Source organism: Marmota marmota, unplaced genomic scaffold (genome assembly GCF_001458135.2).
Source record: "Marmota marmota marmota unplaced genomic scaffold, marMar, whole genome shotgun sequence".
NCBI lineage: Eukaryota > Metazoa > Chordata > Mammalia > Rodentia > Sciuridae > Marmota > Marmota marmota.
In genome coordinates, this window is record NW_026000136.1 from 1,199,250 (window position 1) to 1,220,768 (window position 21,519).

Consider the following 21,519-nt stretch of genomic DNA (forward strand, 5'->3'; position numbering starts at 1 on the left):
CAGATACAATGCAGTAGACGCTCAGGGAAGTGCAGTTACTGGTTTATTGTAATTACTTTCTTCAAACCTTAGAAGTACTAATTGGAGACCAACTAATGATGGGAAGTTTGTATTTGTGTGGCGATTTTTGCCTTTCTTTTGGCTGTGGGCAAGGGAGGTCAAAGCTGAAGTGCTCAGTGGGGAGGCAGATCCTGTGGAAGCCCCATCCTGTTTTCTTTCCCTTAATTCTGCCCTGGATTGCCGAGCTTCCCCGCAAAGATTCAGGAATCAGATGCTATCAAGGACTAGCTTAAAGCTTTAGGATTGGGACATAAATCTTTTTTTTTTTTTTTTTGTGGGTCTGAGAATCGAACTCAGGGCCTTGTGCATGCAAGGCAAGCACTCTACCAACTGAGCTATATCCCCAACCCCAGGACATAAATCTTTTGAATGCCCCTTCTGTCCTTTGGCCTCTTTTTTATAGAAATGAGGTCAGGTTTGCAAACTACATGGTAGTGGGGAGAGGATGGGTTTTCCAGCGCAACTGGCCTGGGTTCCATTCCAGCTTTGCTGCCCAGTAGCTGGGTGACTTTGGACCATAATAATAAAGGTTTTTGCCAATCTTGGAAGTCTTTATGCTAGGCAGGAAGTGTGCTAAGCACTTTCCATGAATTGTCTTTCGTCTTCTCAGTAAACTCATGAGGTAGGTACTTGTTCGTGACTGGAGTTAGTAACCCAGTTCTACCACATTCTAGTGGCCTTGGGCACATCAAAGCCTCAGACAGTTGCCACCTCATTGGCTTGGATGAAGTAACCCAGCTGATGCCCAGGGCCTGGTAGTTGCTGGCTTGTCAAGGCTTCATTGACAGTATTTTGTAAGTAGACTTAAGTTGAACCGCTTTGTGAAGTTACTTAGCTTCCTAGCTTATAAGTTAATGATGGCTTCTGAATCTTTTGTCTTTTTTATCTCCAAATTAAACTCTTACCATCATAAAGTTTGGAGCTCCCATGACCTTTCCAGGAAGCATATCAGTCCAAGGATTGTGCGCAGAGGAAATGGCTCTGGCTTAATGGGGACACAGATGAGTAAGAATATAAGAGGAAAGGAGAATATTTGTTATCCCCAAATGTCCACCCTCTTTACCAACCTAATATTTTTTTTAATTGCCATTTACAACTTGACCTATACTCTAATTGATTACTTACTAAAAATCAGAATAGACTTTTCCTTATTATTACTTATTGCATCTGTTTTTGAAATGATACTTTGTAAATTATAGTTCCACTAAAAAAATTAAGTTTCAGTGATTTCCCAGAGTTTGAAGGTTCTTGGTTCAGCTCTGCTCTGTGTTACTGTTTGGCTCATTCCTCCAGCATTTCCCTGTGAAAGAACTTTGCTTTCTATTTGATTGAGTCTCGTGGTGATGGTTGTCACTTTGAGATGGAGCAGTTTGTCGTTTTGCTTCATCAGCCTGTGAACCCATGAATCAAGTCTAGGAGAGAATTTATGAGTCTCCATCATTGCTGGATCTTGGAGACATTTTGAATGGTACCCAAATACAACACCAGTAGTTGTCTAGGAGAAACCAGAGAAATAATGTGAAATTGTGATTATGTAAAAAACAGTGTTTGGCAGGATAGTTGATGTCAGTTGAATTGAGTCAGCCTTTAAGGACACTTAACATTTCAAAAATACTAAATCAGGTTCTTCTGGTACTTTTTCTCCTGTCCAACGTCATTTGTTGCTAATGGCATCCAGTAGCTCCTGAGGTGGCGCAGTGAAGGTAACCCACACAGTGGCAGAGGATGGAGGCCTGGTGACCCCTGGCACCTCTGATTCTTGCATGGAGTCCTGTGGGTGCTGTCTGTACAGTGACTTTCTGCAGGGTTTGAGGAGCTTGTCCTGGGTGCGGTGCTGTGATTTTATGTCTCAGCAATGCTCCGGAGGTTGGAGTGAAAATATAAAACTGCCAAACCGCCTATCAAACAGTTTGAAAGAGACCTCTTGGGATTGGGTAAACAGAATATTCTAAGTGGTCTGTGATCTGAAGCATTTCCTGGACCAAGTGTCTTTTAAGGCTGAGCTTAAGTTCCAAACTAAGCTTGAGCAGAATCTGGGAATGTTTCCCAGCTGACTGGGGGTGGGGAGGAGAGGAGAATGCAAATCTTCAAGAACAAGAGAAAATATCACTCTTATTCATTCATTCATTCATTTACTAATTTATTTATTTAGTTGTTGCAAGGGATCAAACCCTGGGGTACTTTATCACTGAGCTATACCACTAGCCCTTTTTATTTTTTATTTTGAGACATGATTGCCCAGGCTGGCCTCAAATTTGTGATCCTCCTGCCTCAGCCTTCCAAGTAGTTGAGATTACAGGTGTGAACCACTGAGGTTGGATCTCTTCTTTTATCTTCTGAAAATTACCTGCTAACATCTGTATACAGATGTGGTCAGCAAAATAGAAGCTGCTTTGGAGTAGGATAGAGGTACTAAACGTTAATTTTAAAATGATATGTAATATTTAAATTTTATTTTAGAAATGGAACACTCGATACGGTTAACTTTTATATGGACCAGCCTTAGTCTTCAAGATTTAAAAAAACATAGAATATAGCTTTTTCTCTCTCTTGTTATTAGTCTCAAGTTATACCAGTTTTTTGTTTTGACTTATTATCTCCAAGTTCAAGGTCTGCCTTGACACATTTGGGAAGAGCAGGGTGTTATGGAAAAAGAACAGGTGGGCAGCTGGTTTCCTCTCACTCCTGACTCAGTGTTAGGGAACTCCGCTTCCCACAACGTGTCGCTTCCTGATCCTGATTATGCCAAGGCTGACACCCTGGTACACCCAGGAGTTTGTTGCTCTTTTCAAGTCTTATAAAGATGATCTGTCTTCCTCACTTCACTGTCGTTCCCTAAAAGTTTTTGCAGGTCTTTTGTACCCTTTATTGAGAATTAAGATATTGGTAATGCCAGGAGAGAATCTTTTTGGGCTGAATAGTGCCACTTCACTTCCTCAGCGATGACACATTTATATGTATTTTAAGGTTGCTCCCCCTTTCCCGCCCCCCACTGCTGTGTGAGCGGGTTCCCTCGCTGCAGAGGCTGGCATGGCTGGTGAAAGACTTTAATCTAAATTTAGACTGTCTTCAGAGGTTTCGCAGAATACTTCCTCAAATTAAGTCTCAGGCTGCAAAATCTGCTCCTAAATGGGGCTTCCAGTGTGGTTACTTATTTATTTATTTTGTTAGTTCTAGACCTAAGGAGACAGGGCAGGAAGCGCCAGCTCTTCTCTCCAGTCTCTTGGGGAGGTTCTACCATTGTAGAATTGCTGGGAGCTTCTGGAAAGAATCTTAAGATTCGGAGAGAGGATTTATTTGGTGGTGATCTGACAGGAGTGGAAACCATCCAAGTCTGAGGGAGTGTGGGTGAAACTAGTCACTTTGTTTGGGTTGTGTTGTAGATGGTAGGTGGGAGTGGTAATGATGGGACTTCCTTTTGTCTGACACCTGCAAGTGTACCTGCAGACTTCACAGACTTGAGTTAAGCCATATTTAAGTTTTAGGGACAATCTTCAAAGTCAAGAGTTGAAAATGAGGCTTGGACCATAATCATGAGAATCTTATACACCCTTTCCCATGCATCATTGAAACAGTGTGGTCAGGCTGCTTTCAACATGGAGGACTGACTGACTGTCAGGGAGTGCCCAAGGCCCCAGGTTGGAGAGATCTGAAGTGGATGCAGGCAGAAGGGAGGGGAGGGCAGGTTTTCTTGACCCTAGAGACCTGGGTCCATGGACTGCCTGCTGGGGAGCCTTGTCGCCAGTCAGGCCTGTTGTCACATACTCAAACAGCCTTCTAGCTTCACACTGTTTACATACTCTTACATTGGGGAAATGCCTAATCAGATTCTTAAAAATCATTCCAATGTCCATCACTGTTAGATAAACACACAGAGACTCTCATTCCCAGTGCTTTCTCTCCAGCATAGGTCAACAACCTTCCCATGAGCAAATTTTCATTATATAACTACCCCTTTACTTAAATATTTACTCTTCTAAAAAAAGGTTAATTTGTTTTTTGGGGGAAGGTAATATATACACAGCGCAGCATTTAAACTGTACAAGACGGGATGTTTGGAAAGGAAGTCTCTTCACACTGGCCCCGCCTTCAAGCTCTCCCCAGGGGCACCCACTACTTCCCCAACCCCTCCCCTTTTTCAGGGAGAGTGAACTATGCACAATTCTGTACCTTGATTTTTTTCACTCAATGTATCTTGGAGATCTTCCCATATCAGTATAAAAGAGCTGTCTCATTTTTCAAAAATTGAGATAAAAATTCATGCACCATAAAATTCACTGTATAATTAATCCAGTGGCTTTTAGTGCATTCCCAGTGCAGTCTAGCCATCTCTACCGTCTAACTCTAGAATGTTTTCATCACCCTCAAAAGAAACCTAATACACCTTAAGCAGCCATTCTTCATTCCCCCACCCCTGACCTTGACTGATCTGCTTTTCGTCTGTATAGATTGACCTATTCTGGACATTTCATAAAAATGGAATCGAGTTATGTGGCATTTTGTGTCTGGACTCTTTTACTTGGCATAATGTTTTTAAGATTCATTCATGTTGTAATGTGTATCAATATTTAACTACCTAATTTTTTTTTTTTTTAATTTTGTTGTTGGGGATGGAACCCAGGCCTTGCTCCATCTGTGAGCTACACCCCAGCCCCTTTTATGAATGACAGACCAGTTGTTTATCCATTCATTGGTTAACATTAAGATTCTTTTCCTCTTTTTGAGTAAAATATATAATGTTCATGGGCAAGTTTTTGTGTGAACCTGTGTTTGCATTGTTCTTGGGCATGTACCTAGGAACAGAAATACTAGATCATATGGAATTGGATGTTTAAAATTTTGAGAAATTTCTGAACTTATCCACAGGTGCTGCATCATTCTACCATCCCACTAGCAAGTTACAGGGGTTTCAATTTTTCTATATCCTACCCAACACTTATTTTCTGTCATTTGGACTTTGTTTTGCTTTCTTTTCAGTTATTACTATAGCCATCCTAATGGGCATGAAATGGTATCTTATGATTTTGATTTGCTTTCTCTAATGACTGATAAGAATGTTTTCACATGCCTGTTGGTCATCTGTGTACTTCTTTAGAGAAATGTCAGATGATTGAGCTGTCTTTTTGTTGTCTGTATTCTTGATACCAAACTCTTATAATATGATTTATCATTTCCAAATATTTTCTCCCATTCTGTGGGCTGGCTTGCTTTCTCTCTCTCTCTCTCTCTCTCTCCCTCCCTCCCTCCCTGGATTGAACCAGGGGTGCTTAATCACTGAGCCACATCCCCAGCCCTTTTTTATATTTTGTTTAGAGACACTGGGTTGTTAAGGTCCTCGCTAAGTTGCTAAGACTGGCTTTGAACTCACCCTGCCTCAGCCTACTGAGCCGCTGAGATTAAAGGCCTGTGCCACCATGCTCAGCTAATAGTGCCCTTTGATGCACAAAAGTTTTAAATTTTGGTGAAGTACTTAATTTAAAAAAATTGTTGTGCTTTTGGTACTATTTGAAAAAAAATCATTTCTAATTCAAGGTAATGAATAACTTACTCCTGTCTTTTAAGGGTTTTAACTCTTACATTTTTAGTTTTTAACTTAGCTTTAATGTGGGTTTTTCCTTTATTCTATTAATGTGGTATATTACATTGATTTTTGTATGTTGAACCACCCTTCAATTCCTGGGATAAATTCCTTGGTCATAGAGTATAATAGTTTTAATATAATGCTATATTCAATTTGTTGGTATTTCACTGAGGATTATTTATTATATTCATAAAGGATATTGTTCTGCAATATATTTGTCTGACTTTTATGTTAGGGTGATAACTTGCTTTATAGAATGAGTTAGGAAGTTATTTTTTCCACCTTTATTTCTGGAAGAGTTTATGAAGGATTTTTTAAAATTAATTTTTAAAAATATATTTGATAAAACAGCTGGTCCAGGAACTTTTCTTTTGGGAAATTGTTTTGGCTACTGAATTGTGTTTTCCTTGTTACAGGTTATTCAGGTTTGCAGTTTCTTCTGGAGTCAGTTTGGGTAGTGTGTATGTTTCTCAAAATTTGCTCATTTCATCATCTAGGTTACATAATTTGTTGGGATACGATTGTTCCTAATGTTCTCTTATCTCTTTTGATTTTTGTAAGTTCAATAGCAATGCCTCCATGTTCGTTCCTTATTTTAGTTATTTGAAACTTCTTTTTAGTTTGCCCTTTTGGTTGCTCTTTTCAAAGAAGCAACTTTTGGTTTGGTTGATTCCTTAATTCCTGTTGTATTCTCTGATTCACTCATGCCTGCCCTACTCTCAATTATTTCTTCCTTCTACTTGCTCAGGGCTGTGTGCTAGGTCTCCACTGCTGTGGAAACAACTGATAAGCTGTTGTTGTAGCTGATGGGAACAACTTACGGGAGGAAATTTTATTTTGGCTCACTGTCAGGGTTTGAACCCACAGTCAGCTGGCTCCATATCTTTGGGCCTGAGGTGAGGCGGAACATCATGGCAGAAAGGGCATGGAGGCGGAAAGCTAGCTACTCAGCTCATGAACCCTAGGAAGGAGAGAGAGAAGAAAGAAGGCAGGGAGAGGCAGGCCAGGGGGAAGATAAACACTTCCGGGTCACCTCTTAGGGGCCTGCTTTCCCACCAACTGCACTCCCCCCATTCAGCCTCCATTCAGCCATTTGGTGGATTAACCCACTGATGAGCTCAGAGCCCTTATGAGCCAATCATCACCTAAAAGCCCCACTTCTGAACCTTGCTACACGGGGGACCAAGCTTTCAACACAGGAACTTTTGGGGCATGTTCCTAAACAGACAGTTTCTGTTCATTTTCTCCTCCTGTTATTAGTCTCCTAGTCTTTGCAAACTGTGTGTGTGTGTGTGTGTGTGTGTGTGTGTGTGTGTGTGTGTATGTTGAGGGAAACCTTCAAACTCAGCAGGCAGGTATTTTACAACTCCTCTTTAGTCTTCACTTCCTTCTTGAAGATCAGCCAAGGTGAGAGCACTAGGGAGCGTCTTAGGTGTTTTTCTGAGCTTGTGTCCAGCCTCAGCATACATGTGGCCTTTTTTTGTGGTGGTGGGGAATGGGGTACTGGGGATTGAACTCGGGGGCACTCAACCACTGAGCCACATCCCCAGACCTATTTTGTATTTTATTTAGAGACGGAGTCTCACTGGGTTGCTTCATGCCTCACTGTTGCTGAGGCTGGCTTTGAATTCTTTTATTTTTATTTTTTTATTTTTTAGCTGTAGATGGACACAGTACCTTTATTTACTTATTTATTTTTATGTGATGCTGAGGATCAAACCCAGGGCCTCACACATGCTAGGCGAGCACTCTGCCACTAGCCACAACCCCAGCCCCAGGCTTTGAACTCTTGATCCTCCTGCCTTAGCCTCCTGAGCTGCTGGCACACGTGACCTTTTTGCTTCACAGGAGTATGTGGGAGCTTTTTCAAAGTCCATATTCCCTGAAGTATCTCATGCCTCAGCCTTTCCTCTGAAGCTTTCACATCAGATTACTGTTTGCCCTAAGTGGTTGTCCCTCGTCCCAGGAGATAACAGCTAATACATTGGCCTTTTAATGTTTTCACCAGATATAGATGCCCCCAGTTCATAGACTGCCATGGAGAGTTCTGAATTGGGTACAACGAGGGCATGCCCTTTGGGCAACTTCTTCAGGGGGCCATCAGACAGGTCAAAACAGCCAACCATAGTTCTTTGAGGATAAAGTCTGGATTCTTCCCTCTGGTACTGGGTACCTGTTATATCAAGGTTGTCATCTGTTGTCTTCAAGGCTGCTGCCTAGATAGGGTGTGGGATGGGACCAGGGTAAGTTAAAACATCACAGAGTTCTTTTACTGAAATTCAACTATTTTTTTCTTAAGTGTCCCTTTGCTTGTGGTAAGTTTTTGATTATTTTCCAGAGTTCTGAAAAGTTGATTATCACAGGTTTTTGTTGTTTTTGTTTTGCCAGTTTGTCGTGAAGTGACAGGCTTTGGCATTCCCTACGGTGGCATTTTCACTCTTTCACCTTTTAAATAACTGCATAGTATGCCATGGCATGGATGTGCATTAAATCAGCTGGCCCTCTTTGATAGACATGTAGAGTGTTTCCAGTGAATATGCTCCAGCGAATATCCTTGAATATAAGTAATTTTATACATAGGCAAGCATATCTGTGGATAAGCTTTTATAATATGTATTTAATTAAATTTGCTAAATAGCTTTTCATAAAGATTAAATTAATTTATACTCCTATCAGAGTTGTATGAAAATCAACACTGTGTGCTATCAAATTTCTTGATCTTTGCAAATTGATAGATAAGAAATGTTGTCTTTTTTTTAGTTTACTTGATTATTATTTTATGATTGTGGATAAACTTGTTTTTTGTGTGTTTTTTTTTTTTTTGGTACTGGGGATTGAACCCAGGGGCATTCTACTACAAGTACATCCTTAGCCCTTTTAATTTTGTATTCTGAGACAGGATCTTTCTGAGTTGCTCAGGCTGGCCTCTGATTCGTGATCCTCCTGTCTCAGCCTCCTCAGTTGGTGGGATGACAGGTGTGTACCACCATACCCAGATGGATAAACATATTTTCTTGTGTCATTTGTATTTTTTCCCTCTATGAACAGCTTTTTAAATATAAGGCCATTAGGTCATTGGCCTTTTAAATTTATTAATTACGATATTTTGTGTTATTACCTCTTGGCTAGGTACTTTGTTTATTTGGTTCAGAAATCAAAGTGTTGTTAAAAGGAGTGCTTGCTCAGTAAGTCTTGAACCTTTCTTTGCTTCATTCATCCTTTCTCTTCTTGCTTCACAGGTAATTTTGTAACTAACATTATTAGTTTCTTGTTTATCCTTCTAATGGTCTTCAAAATGAGAATAAACAAACACTGATATACTTTTTTCCACCTCCCTCATTCAGAAAAGGTGGCACGTCGTGTATTCTGTTTTGTAGCCTGCTCTTTGTCACTTTTTGTTTCCCTGGAGAGCTCTCTCATCCAAGAAGTCTGTGGCTGCACCAGTGTTCACTCAGGCAGCCCAAGTTGCCGGGCCACTTGGTCTTCAGGGACGTGCTTGCTGGTAACTCCAGGCGGAAGTCATTTCTGTGCATGGACCAGTTTGTCTGTGGACGGTGTTCCCAGAGAAGATTGCTGAGTAAACAGGCGCATATGTTTTTAAAATATGACAGATATGGCTGGATTTCCCTACGTGGGTGTTGAACCATTCTACATTTGAGCCAGTCTGTTTCCTTCCAGGCTTTTCAATAGATCGTTTTATCAGACTTGGATTTTTGCCAATCTGATGGGTGAGAGATAGCATCTCAGTGTAGCTTTAATCTGTGTCTTTCTTAAGTGAGGTTGAGTATCCATTCACATAGTCAGAGGCTATTTAGATTTATTTTTTGAGTTATCTGTTGATATCTAGTTCCCCTTTCCCAAGAAAAATCCCATGGATGTTTCAACAAGATTGCACTGTTTCTGTAAACATCTGTAAACTGATGTTTACAACATTGATGATTTCCACAACTCATTATGTTTTCTCATTTGTTCAGTTCTTCATATAGTTTTATTTATTTCTTAAGTTTATTTCTAGGAATTTTTATCTTTTTTTTTTTGCCATTACTTTCAATGAGATTTCCCTGATCTCATTATTCTAATTGTGTTCCTACTTATATTACTGAATTATTCTTCATAACAGTTTTCAGTTGAGTCTCCTGATAACCATAGCATTTAAAAATAAAATATGCTGAAGGACCTTATGTTTTATTTCCAGCGCTTTCTCTTATCCTGTTGAGTCATTGGCGCCTCCCAAACACTCCTCAGCAGTACTAGGAGTAGTGTTGGTGGGCTGGGGATGTCCTTGCTTGCTCCTGACTGGTGAAAAATTTTTCTGGTGTCCCACAAAGCCTGATGCTACCTTTTGAGTTGCAATGTGTATCTTTGAACATATAGCATTTACATCTTTTTTGGGCATCAAGTTTTAAAAAAAAATCATGAATGGATGTCAGATTTGATCCAATTCTTTCCAGTGTCTTTGGTGATCCAGTCAACACAGGGCAGTGTGAGGACAGCCTGTAGCTCCGCCCCTAGGCGCTGGTGTCTTGAGGGGGCTGGCGAGGCTAGTGCTAGAGAGGAGAGAAGGTGGAGGCTGGAGCCGCCATCTGCTGCTGCTCGGGTGCTATTGGCAGAAAGAGGAAAACAGGAAGGCAGCCCGATTTCTCTCCTTCCAGCCTCTCCAGGACTTCCCTTGGCAGCAGGGAGCCCATCAGCCAGGGGTCTGGGGTGCATAGTTTTGCAGATCTCTAACCAGCACCAGGAGTAGAGGGAGCAGCACAGTGGGCTGGGGAGGAGAGAACCCCGGGCAAATAACTCTGCAAGGAATCGTGCTGTTGCTGCACATGTTATTTCGAGATGAACAGAGTGATGCTCAACATGCTTCTGAGTATTAACTTCTGAGTATCTCATTAGGAGAAATCAGTCTTTTCTGAATTACAGTTCATGTCACAAGTTGATTCATCTAGTACCTGCTGCATCCATCCTTGGCTTCTCCTGGCTGTCCCCTGGAATTAAGGTGTGCATCCTGCTTCAGCCTGGCAGCTCTGTCTCTAGTGATTGAATTGAAAAAACAGCTCTGCAGCATTATTATGTCCTTGCCACGTCTCCGATGAGCAAGACTGCTGTCAGTTCCCACATTAGCTTATTGCAGGGACCCTGTATCTCAAGTCTTAACCACATCGTGCCTTCCTTTTGTTTCCAGTTCCTATTACGCAGCCATCATCAAACAGTGTGCCTGATAGCAAGCCTTGGCATCTAGAGGATAGGAGAAATAGCTCTTGGAAATAGGAAAATTTTGTCTGGTGGGCATATTCTGGTGACCATATTTTCTGGTTTTGCCTGGAATATTTCTGTTTTAAACCTATTATCCTGGCATAATTAATAGTCGCATCCCTTGTTTTTCCAGTTGCCCTGATTTGGTTGATAGAGTCACTTTCCATAAAGCCTATCTGACCGATGGCCAGGCCCCCTCCTCTGTATAGCCCTATTTTTAGAAATTCTAACAGTTAGCCTTTCAGATGTTTAGCCATGTTCCCTCACCAGGTCACCATGTGAGAGAGGCAGAGGTTAACTTATCTGGACTGGGGTGACACCAGGGCCTGTACTGTCAGGTCACATATGTCCATATAGACCTGCATATGCAGGGTCTTGAGCACAGATGCTTTCCTAGGAGGAACACTTACATCAAACATGGGTACATCTCCAAAGAGATTTTTTTTCCTAAGTGTTTTTTTTTTTTTTTAAATTAAAAATGAAGTTTACTTTTTAAAATATGTTTTTATTAGTGCATATAGTTATACATAACAGCAGGGTTCATTTGGACATAATCATACGTGCATGGATTATAATTTGCTCCACTTCAGTCCCCAGTATTTCCTCTTTCTCTCCTCGCCACCCCCACCCTACCCACTCTGATCCCCTTCCTCTGCTCTACTGGTTTTCCTTCTATTTATTTGTAGTTTTTTTTATTGGTGCTTTATAGAAGTGCATAAAGGTGAATTCTCTGTGGTATCTAGTATTGTCATTCTTTAATGAAGGCCTGATTCTTTTCAAGATGAGGGATCCTATTAGTCTTTTAAAGTTACAAGTCTTGAATGCAAGGGCGTAACAGGGAATGCCTGGTATGGCCAGTTGCTAAGATTGCATCGCAACAATGGCTGAGTGTTCCTTAGGTCATGCGCAGGGTGTGGGTTTCATCACTGTTTGGTTAGGTTTGCTCTTTTTTCTGGTTTTCACATACTTTCAAGTGATTTTCTTAAACTTTTGAATTTGGAGATGTCTGTTATGCATGAGTTGCCAGGAAGAATGATTTTTGAAAGTGTCTCACTGGCAAATTAGGTCAACAACCCCACTTTTCACACTTTTGGGACATTTGTCACATATTTTTTGGGACAAGTGTGGGTATGTGCAAATAGGTTTGCTATTGAGGTGAACAAAAGATTGTCTCAATACCCCAGTGTTGTTACTACTACTCCAAAGAACAAGGTGACATTTTATTAAGGGTTAGCTCTTTTCTCCAGGAATGCCACTCGATGCCACTTCAGAGCCAGCTTCAGGAAGGTTGGGCCAGCTTACTATTTCTTGCTTCCTGTAACTGTGCTATTTGAACAGAAGGATCACTTTCTTCGGGAATTGCTGGGGCTGACACCCAACTTTCTCTATCCAACAAGAGTCATCCCCCATTGTTAGTCAGCTGGGGTACAATGGGTTTTCTAGGAAGGCCTCATGTACCTGAGTACGTGAGGACCAACTGAGTCCCATCAGAAATGCCTTCCAACTGGTCACTGTTTTCCACCGTGAAGCCTTAGTGACCCTGAGGAATGCTGTCCTCAGATGCTGCACTGGCAGGTTCCTCTGTGGGACACCATCGTTGCCACCCACCCCTTCCTGCTTGATGGCTTGGGAGGGTTTCTCCTCCATCGGGTCTGGCCATGGTGTACACAATCAGATGTCTTTGTTAAATCTTGTTTCTTCTGGTGACACAAAAATATGCCTTTGCCAAAATCTCATCACAGAATCTAGTGTGCTATTTCCTTTTGGTTAATAATTATAATTCCATTTGAATTTCTTCCTCCCATCGGTCTACATTTACTTAGGGGGAGTGCAAGGTCATGTTCCATCTTCACTACAGTGCTGCTGCGGATGAACTGATGAACAGGTAACTCAAAAAGCAAAATGCATCTGAGCTTTGATTTAACTTGTACATTGCTTTAGGAAAACCAACCTAGGGGGGAAGGAGGTTGCAGAAGGCCATGGATATCTGAAAGTGAGAGTCTGGCTGTCTGATTGGCTTGGCCTGCAGTGATTACTTTCACTGCTCGCTGCCCTGGCAACCAGAGTCTAGGCCCTTTTCCTTGTGGTTCATGTGACCTTGTGTTCCCAGTATTTACCAAATATTTCAAATAGTTTTCCCAAAAATTCCCTCTTTCATTTGGCACCGTGCTCAGACCATAAAAGGACCTCTATTGAGATAAATGTTAAAAGTCCACAAATCACAGTGCATCTCAATGAGAGATTTTTAGATTTAGATTTACAGGGTGTTTATAGGAGTTTCATGATAAGCCGAATTTCTAAGTCATTTGATATTTTCCAGTTTGCTTCCTTGGGACTGCATCTGGTAGAGAAGTTTCCACACCTTGAGTTCCTTAAGTAGTGATTAATTGAGCACCTACTTCTTATAATAACTGTGTTCTGTATAATAGATAACACCAAGTAAAGGAAGAGAATTTGTCAGATGTAGTCCCTGTTTTCTAGAACTTTACATTGGGAAGGGTGCGGTCAGGAGAATTGGCATTTGAACTTGGCTTGCATGATTGGTTAGAAGTAGTTAGATTGGTGGTGGGTTGGGAGGGCTTTTCTGATAAAGGAACTAGCTTGAAAAAAGGCTTGGAAGTAGAAAGCGCTTGTCATTTGGGGGACTGACAAGTCATTTTGTGGGCCAGAATCATAGTCCAAGTAGGAGAAGCTACAGTAGAAGATGAGGCACGAGTTTATGGGAGTCCATCTCAGTGGTAAATATCCTCTCGCTATTTAAGTGCCATCTGTGACACAATAAAAGTTTAACGTACAGTTAAGGGCTCAAAAAAACTGTTCTGATAAGTCAAAAGTCAAGCAGCACAAATTTTGTGACTGGATTACGTGGACTCAGATCCTTAGTAGCACTGTGACCTTGTGCAGATTATTCAGGCTCTTTGATGCCTCAGTTTCCTTACATACAACATGAGGAGAATATAGTACCTTACAGGTTAACTGCAAGAATCAGATTGTTAGTATGAAAAGTGTTTGCAGCAGAGCCTGAAGAATAGTAGAGCGCCATGCAAGTGTTAGTGATTAGCATCAGCAGTAGCAGTAGTCTTAGTATTTGTATTTGGGAATAAAGGGCAATTTGATTTCTTCTCTGAGAAAGATTAGTCTTTTTGTGGCTTAAATATTCTATAAGTTTATATTATTGAAGTAAATCATCCCGATCTTGTATGTATGTGCATGATCCTCACAGCAGAGATTTCCCTAGGATGCAAAGGTCTGTGTGCTTATTAGCATTGCAACTACTTCCTGGGTCACGGTGGAGTTTGAAGGTTGGCTGGTAGTGGAGCTTATCATTCATGTATGTGAGTGTGCATATACACACACATGTACAAGTTTCCAATGAGTCACTTTTGAAACTTATAGGATCTTATGGAAGAGAATGATATCTTTCAGTAGGTGTTTTGGTGGCAAGCCACAGAAACTGACTTTAGCTAACTTAAGCATAAGAGAATTTATTTGGAAAGCTTTTGGTAGCTCTAGAAGGGAGAAAAGGCAGGACATAGACTTGGGAACATGAGAGAACCGTGGTAGCTTGAGGGCTGGGTCATAGGCAGAGAGCCCGAGCCACTTGTAGTCCTTGTTATTGTCCCAGTGATTTAGGATCTCCACCTTTCAACTCTCCTTGTATAATTGCCCCACTGTATAACAGCAAAAAGTTGGGGAGCAGTTTATACACCTAGCAGTAGGTACCTGGATTCATTGTGGAATAGCCGTGTAGTGACAGGGAAATGACAGGGGAAAGTGTTTGGACATTCTATTAAGTGAAAATAGTAGGTTGTGGAACAGCATGGGAGAATTACATTAAAATTTTGATGAAGCAGGTGCTGCTGCTATTCCTATTTTTATGAGGGGACGTGGAGATATTGACTTTTGCCCAAGGTCACCTGGCTGGTCAGTGAAGGAGGAACTTTTGAACCTGGGGGTTAGGCTCACTCTCTGACAAAGACAGAGGGCTCTACATAAAAAGCAGTTACAGCTAGGTGGTGAGGTTATTGATGCTTTTGATACTTATTTTATTCTAATTTCTATAATGAGCTTACATTACCTCTGTCATGACTAAGGTAATTTGTAAGGCCAAACTGTAAAAAAAAAAGAAAGTTTAGAATACTTCCAGTGAAAAATTATTTATCCAGATATATCCACTGGAAAAATGCTTTTCTATGTATGAAGAATTCCCAATAATCGTCTCGATTAATATAGGAATATCCTCTTTGAGTTTGTGTGTCAATCAGTGTGTGTTTATCATTGACAGGACAAACAGTTGCCATCACCCAAACCAGAAAATGTAGTGGAATTTTAAGCTCAATGTTGCTGCATCTTCAGGATTACATAAAAGCATTGATAAAATAGTTCATGCTTTAAATGTAAGATTTTCATCTGTGAAGCTTTTTAAGATTTGTGTTTGTCACGTCTTGGCACGAGTTTCTTATTTGTGAAGTCTGGTTATGAAAAGATTCTGGTTTCCATATGTATATTTAAAATGCTCTGAGTCATGGATTCAGATTAGGACTTGACATAATGTCTCTGTCAGATTTCTGCTTTGTCATACCTTGACGTGAGGGCAGTCTATTTCATAATTAAGAGCAAATACTTTTAATTGGCAAAATGGTATTCATTTTAAGTATTCTCTCCCAAGGTCTTCTGTGATTGCCCAGAAATTACTTTTATTGGATCCAAAAAATTTGTGTGTGTGGTTTCACAGGAAGCTTAGGGAAAGGGCCCTCACGTGACACTGGCACTGATATGTGGTTCTGTGAGTGCAGAAGCAGAGTTTGGAAAATGAAAAGGCTTTATATCACTGTTTCCTCACTCTCGTTAGGAAGTCTCAACTCACATCTCAAACGGCATCAATTGTAAGATGTACAATTTTACACACCACTAATTCAGAAAAAATGCTGAGTTAAATGATAACAGTACTTTCTATGTTTCTATAGGTAACTTTTATACTACTAAGAGAGCCACTTATTTAAGTATAGGGTTTCATCAGGTATTGTTCTCAGGCATACATAAATGAAAAGGAGAAAAATAGATGAAAGAGTTCCTAAAATATCTTCCTACTCAGTGTCCATCTATTTTGGATCAACTGACAAAGTCAATATTTGTGTTCCCATAGCACGTCATCAAGGACTGGCGACCCAACTTTTTTAGAAGGATGTTGTGAAAGCTTTTTTTTTTTTTTTTAAGAGCAACCTCTTTAAGAGAATTCATATACTATATAAGTCACCCGTTTTTAAAGTGTCAAAGTCAATGGGTTTTGGCATATTATTCATTTTTAAAAATTGTGATAGAGGCCAGGTGTGGTGACGCATGCCTATAATCCCAGCAGCTTGGGAGGCTGAGGCAGAAAGGATTTCGAGTTCAAAGCCAGCCTCAGCAAAAGTGAGGTGCTAAGCAACTCAGTGAGACCCTGTCTCTAAATAAAATACAAAATAGGGCTGGGGATGGGGCTCAGTGGTTATGCCCCTGAGTTCAATCCCTGTTATCCCCCAAAACAAACAAAAAATTGTGATAGAATATATATAGCAAAGTTTGCCATTTTAACTTTCTACGTATACAATTTAGTGGTATTGATGACATTCAGACTGTCATGGAACCATCACCATTATTTAAAAAATATTTTAAAAATAACCCTGAACAGATACTTTGCAACTGTTAAGGGATAGCTCTCCATTTGTAAGTATTACATCTGTAAGTTAGAACTGGATGTGGTCTCTGCTTCATTAGTGAATTTCTGGAGGACCTCATTCTGTCTCTTGGTTTCCTTAGTGAATTCAGGAGTAATCACACACACACACCCTGCCACCGCAGAGCATATCTTTATCTTGATGTGGATGGGATTATTGAGTGGAGAGATTCTGAAAAACTCTTTAGAGACAGATGTATTGGGTATTATTAATATGTACAAAGAACAGAAAAATATTGAGATGATTTCATCAAAATGTTAGTGATATTTTAGGATGTTTAATAATCCCAAATCACTGCTCATACGGTCATATTTAGCCTGTCTTTTATATAGATCGCAGATTTAAATGGAATCAAAATTCATAATCCTACGATGGCCTAGATGACCACTTTATGCCTTGTTCTTATTTCAAATGTGTACCATTTCATATTAAAAGTCTTTGGACTTGGCGTAGACATGGAAGCACAAAATATGAAAAACTCAATTATTGTGTATTTTTGCCTATTTTATGTTTTCCCCCTTAGAGTAAGATTGAAATGTCTAGACTTTCAGGTGTAGAATTCTTTCCTCCATTTACAAAAATTGATTGCACATTGTACAGTAAATTAAATATGCTTTCTGTGTTTTAGTTTAAAATTTAATTGTGCATGTCTCTTGTAGTGTTTAAATCTGTGCTCCAAATATGAGCGAGGAACGCTGTATCTCAGGTGTTGTGTGTATGTGTGTGTGTGTGTGTGTGTGTGTCTGTCTGTCTGTATGCAGAGCTGGGGATGGAACCCAGGACCTGTGTAGGCCAGGCAAACGCTCTACCACAGTCCTACACCCCTAACCCTGTATCTCAATGTCACATGCAGTTTCCACTAATTTAAAAATTTAGGGGGTATTCTTACACTATTCTGTACTCCCCAGATTTCTTCAGAACTTAATAATAGCATTGCGTCATGTCAAGATTCAAATTCATAGGAAGTTTTTTTTTTTTTAAGAAAATTAGACTGAATTCTGAAATGAAAAGAGATAGCTCAAAAATATATTGAGTACAATTGAAGATTTCTTTTGTTTCAAAAAAGTCTCAAAATCACTTGACATTGTATAGTGTCCTTTTTCCCTGCCCTGTTTATCTCTGGGCCATCTTTTCTTGGATTTGGATTTAAAATCCATTAAGAATTATCTTGTGTCTCTCTTCAACTCTGCATATTTTGCTTTCCACCTCGACTTCCCTCCAATCATGAATCTTTCTTAAGTCTTTTATTTCAAGCTTCAGTTTGATTATCAATAGACTGTTTCTGTTAACTTACAAGTTGTGACTATAAGTTAATGATTGTTGTTCTAACAAAGAAAGAAAATGTATTCAAATAAAACTACTTCTTGACATTAGTTCTCTGGGAAAGTTGGATATATCATTCTGTGATGTTGAACTTGGTACTCGGAACTGCGTTTTTAAATTGAGGTCAAGTATTGCCTGCCCTGTCACTTTCCTGCTAGGTGAAGTACTATGCCTTTTCCATTCTAAATTCATGCATTTTCTCCCATCTGGCCTGTTATTAGTTTCAGTGTATATAAATGAATGCTTGACTATTAATTATAAGACTTAGTTCTCAAAAATGATTTAAAATTGTTTACTGTTTTAAAGAAAGGCAGAGAGCATCTTGTAATTTCAAGCATAATTTGCTTCAAACCTTCTGAACACAGGAACAAATGCCTGTATTCATATATTCATATTCTGGTTGATTAAATTGTTATGGCCCATATATATTTATTTTGTATTTTGTCCATGTTTTGGGGGAGTACATTATAGTTGTATATAATGGTGATATTTGTTGCTACATATTTGTACACGCATATTTATTGTGTATTTTGTAGCCCAGATGCCTAAATAGCTCTGGACTTTGTAAAAAGAGGGACTGCTGATCAAACTGAAGAGATGAACTTGTCAGTTTTTGTTTTATTTTCTATTTTGGGAGTACTGGGGATTGAACTCAGGGGCACTTGACCACTGAGCTGCATCTCGAGCCTTTTGTGTGTGTGTGTGTGTATATATATATTTTATTTAGAGACATGGTCTCAGTGAGTTGCTTAGCACCTTGCTTTTGCTGAAGCTGGCTTTGAACTCGTGATCCTCCCGCCTCAGCCTCCTGAGCCACTGTGATTGCAGGTATGCGCCACCATACCTGGCTGACAGGTTTTAAATAGATTCTATTCTGTATAGGAAATCAAAAAAGTATTGATATTACTTAAAGTCAAAATCTTTTATAGCACCTTATCTCTATACTGTTGGCCATCATTGCTTTTTTGATGATTTCCTGGTTCATCTTTTTTCCAAATATTTTTTTTTTTTTTTTTTTTTTGGTGTCAGGATTGAATTCAGGGATATTTAACCACTGAGCCACATTCCTAGTTACCCCTACCCTCTGCTTTTTAAACTTTTGAGAAAGGGCCTTGCTATATTGCTGAGGCTGGTTTTGAACTTGCTGTCCTCCATCCTCAGCCTCCCAAGCTGCTGGGATTATAGCCACCGTGCCCGGCTCCAAATAAATTGTAAGCTGATTGTTTGTTGAAGAATAAACAAACAAAAAGGAGAACAACAACAACAAAAAACCCACTATCACAGGTAACCATATTTTTAAACATATACATGAGAGCTTTATTGAAATATATTTTACATCCTTTAACATGCAACTTTTTAGAGTACACAATTCGGTGGCTTTCAGTATATTCATAGGTTGTACCACCAAAACCACTCCCTTATATTATAAACATTTTTTCATCACTCTGAAAAGAGATCTCTACACATTAGCATTCACTCTCCATATCCCCGGCCCTAACCTTGAGGATCACAGATTTACTTTCTCTGGATTTGCCTGCCATGTATATTTCATATCCATGGAGTCACATAAGGCGGTCTTTTCTCTCACCTCACATAATGTTTTCAAGGTCCATCCAAGTTGTAGCACGTGTCAAGAGTCCAATTCTTTTAATGTTGAATAATATTGCATTGTGTAGGTATGCTATATTTTGTTTACTCATCAGTTTTTGGACAATTGAGTTTTTTCCACTTTGGGAATTATAAATAATGCTGCCAGTGAGCATTCATGAACAAGTTTTTAATGTCGACATGTTTTGAGTTTTGAGTTGTCTTGGGGTATCTATCTGAGAGTAGAATTGCTGGGTCAGTCCCTATGCCAATGATGTTCAACTACCAAGCCATTTTCCAAAATGGAAGGACCATTTTACAATTCCACCAGCAAGGTTTAAGGGTTCCAATTTTTTTATGTCCTTACCAATACTTGTTATTGTCATTTTTAAAAAAATTTTAGCCAGCCCAGATGATACAAAGTAGGATCTGCATTTGATTTGCATTTTCTGACGACTAATGATGTTGAACATCTTTTCATGTGTTTATTACCATCTGTATACATTCTTTTGAGAAATGTTTCTTTAGCTCTTGTGCCTGTTTCCCAACTGGGTTGTCTTTTTATTGTTGATTTGTAAACATCACCAAATATCTACTACTGATTGTGTTCAATTTTTGGACAAGGTGTCTGCCATGGGTCTGTGGATATGCATGGAATCCTTGCATCTCTCTGGATAAATTAGTGAGTGCATATCCAAAACAGATTATTTGAAGAAACACTGGACTGACATAATCTACCTATTGAACCCATTGTTTAGTTTACATTATTAAAAATATATGTATAGGGCAGGGGCTGGGGTTCAGTGGTAGAGTGCTTGCCTAGTTTGCATGAGGTACTGGGTTCGATCTTCAGCACCACATTCAAAAAATAAATAAATAAAATAAAGGCATTCTGTCCATCTACAACTACAAAAACAATTTTTTAAAAAGTATTTGCATGGCTGGGCGTGGTGGCACATGCCTTTAATCCCAATAATTTAGGAGGCAGAAAAATCCCAAGTTAAAGGCCAGTCTCTGCATCTTGGTGAGACCCTCAGCAACTAAGCAAGTCTATCTCTCAAAATAAAAAGGCTGGGGATGGGGGCTGGAGTTGTGGCTCAGCGGTAGAGTACTTGCCTAGCATGTGCGAGGCCCTGGGTTCGATCCTCAGCACCACATAAAAATAAATAAATAAAATAAAGATATTGTGTCCATCTACAACTAAAAAAAAGAACACTTCATAGAATAAAAGAAAAAAAACATAAAAAAAAAAAAAAACAAGGCTGGGCATGTAGCTCTGTGGTAAGGCACCCTGGAAACTCCCTTGCCCCCATGGCTTGCGTGGCCCCCTGTGGTCGGGGCATTTGCCTTGTTAATTTTTGTTTTATTTTTCCTTTTACTTTACCTACTAAGGTTTTAAGGTCTATGGAAATGTGATGAAACATACAAGGAAAATCTGTGAGAATCAGGGTTCTTCAGGGGCTATTTGTAGATTGGAGTGGTGTGAAAGGATGTTGTTCCTGGTTGTGCTCTGGCCAATTTGTTCCCTTCCCTGTCCTGGGACAGAAATCACGCACACACTTTAGAAAACAGGTAAATTGCTCAGTAGGAAGTTTAGGTATTTTCCACTTGGTATCAACTCAGTTTAGCATTTTTCTTCTTTTTTATGTGTAAGGTCCTGTGTTAGGTGCTGCAGGGTGAGGGCAAAGCAGGCAAGACTTCCCTAAACTATTCAAACAGCCTCCAAAGAGGTCAGCCTTCCTGCCTCCTGCTTCTCCCCATTCCTTCTCCTTTTCTACTCCAGAGCCAGAATTTCAGCTTTCTTAAAAAAAAAAAAAAAAAAGAACCTAATCGTGTTGGGTTCTACATTGTTACAGGGAAAGTCCAAGTTCATTAGCATTGTGGATAGACCTCCTGTAGTTCTTTCTGAAGTCTCTTCTCTAGCTTGGGAACCAATCATCCCAGAGGAGGGGTGCACACTGGCCTCTCTCACATGCCTGTAGGGCTGAGGATAGAGCTCAG

General features: G+C 39.9%; 1 protein-coding gene across 4 annotated transcripts in view; it reads left to right on the plus strand.

Annotated features, from left to right (window-relative positions):
• Positions 1-21,519, plus strand: part of LOC125611173 (E3 ubiquitin-protein ligase SMURF1-like) — a 75,186-nt gene that overhangs the window by 19,312 nt on the left and 34,355 nt on the right. The window contains exon 1 of one of the 4 annotated variants that reach the window (XR_007341302.1): positions 9,671-12,776. The exons of the other annotated variants lie outside the window; for them this stretch is intronic. The gene's annotated coding sequence lies outside the window, so the exon portion shown is untranslated. Of the gene's footprint in view, positions 1-9,670; positions 12,777-21,519 lie in introns of those variants that run through there. 4 annotated transcript variants of the gene reach the window in all.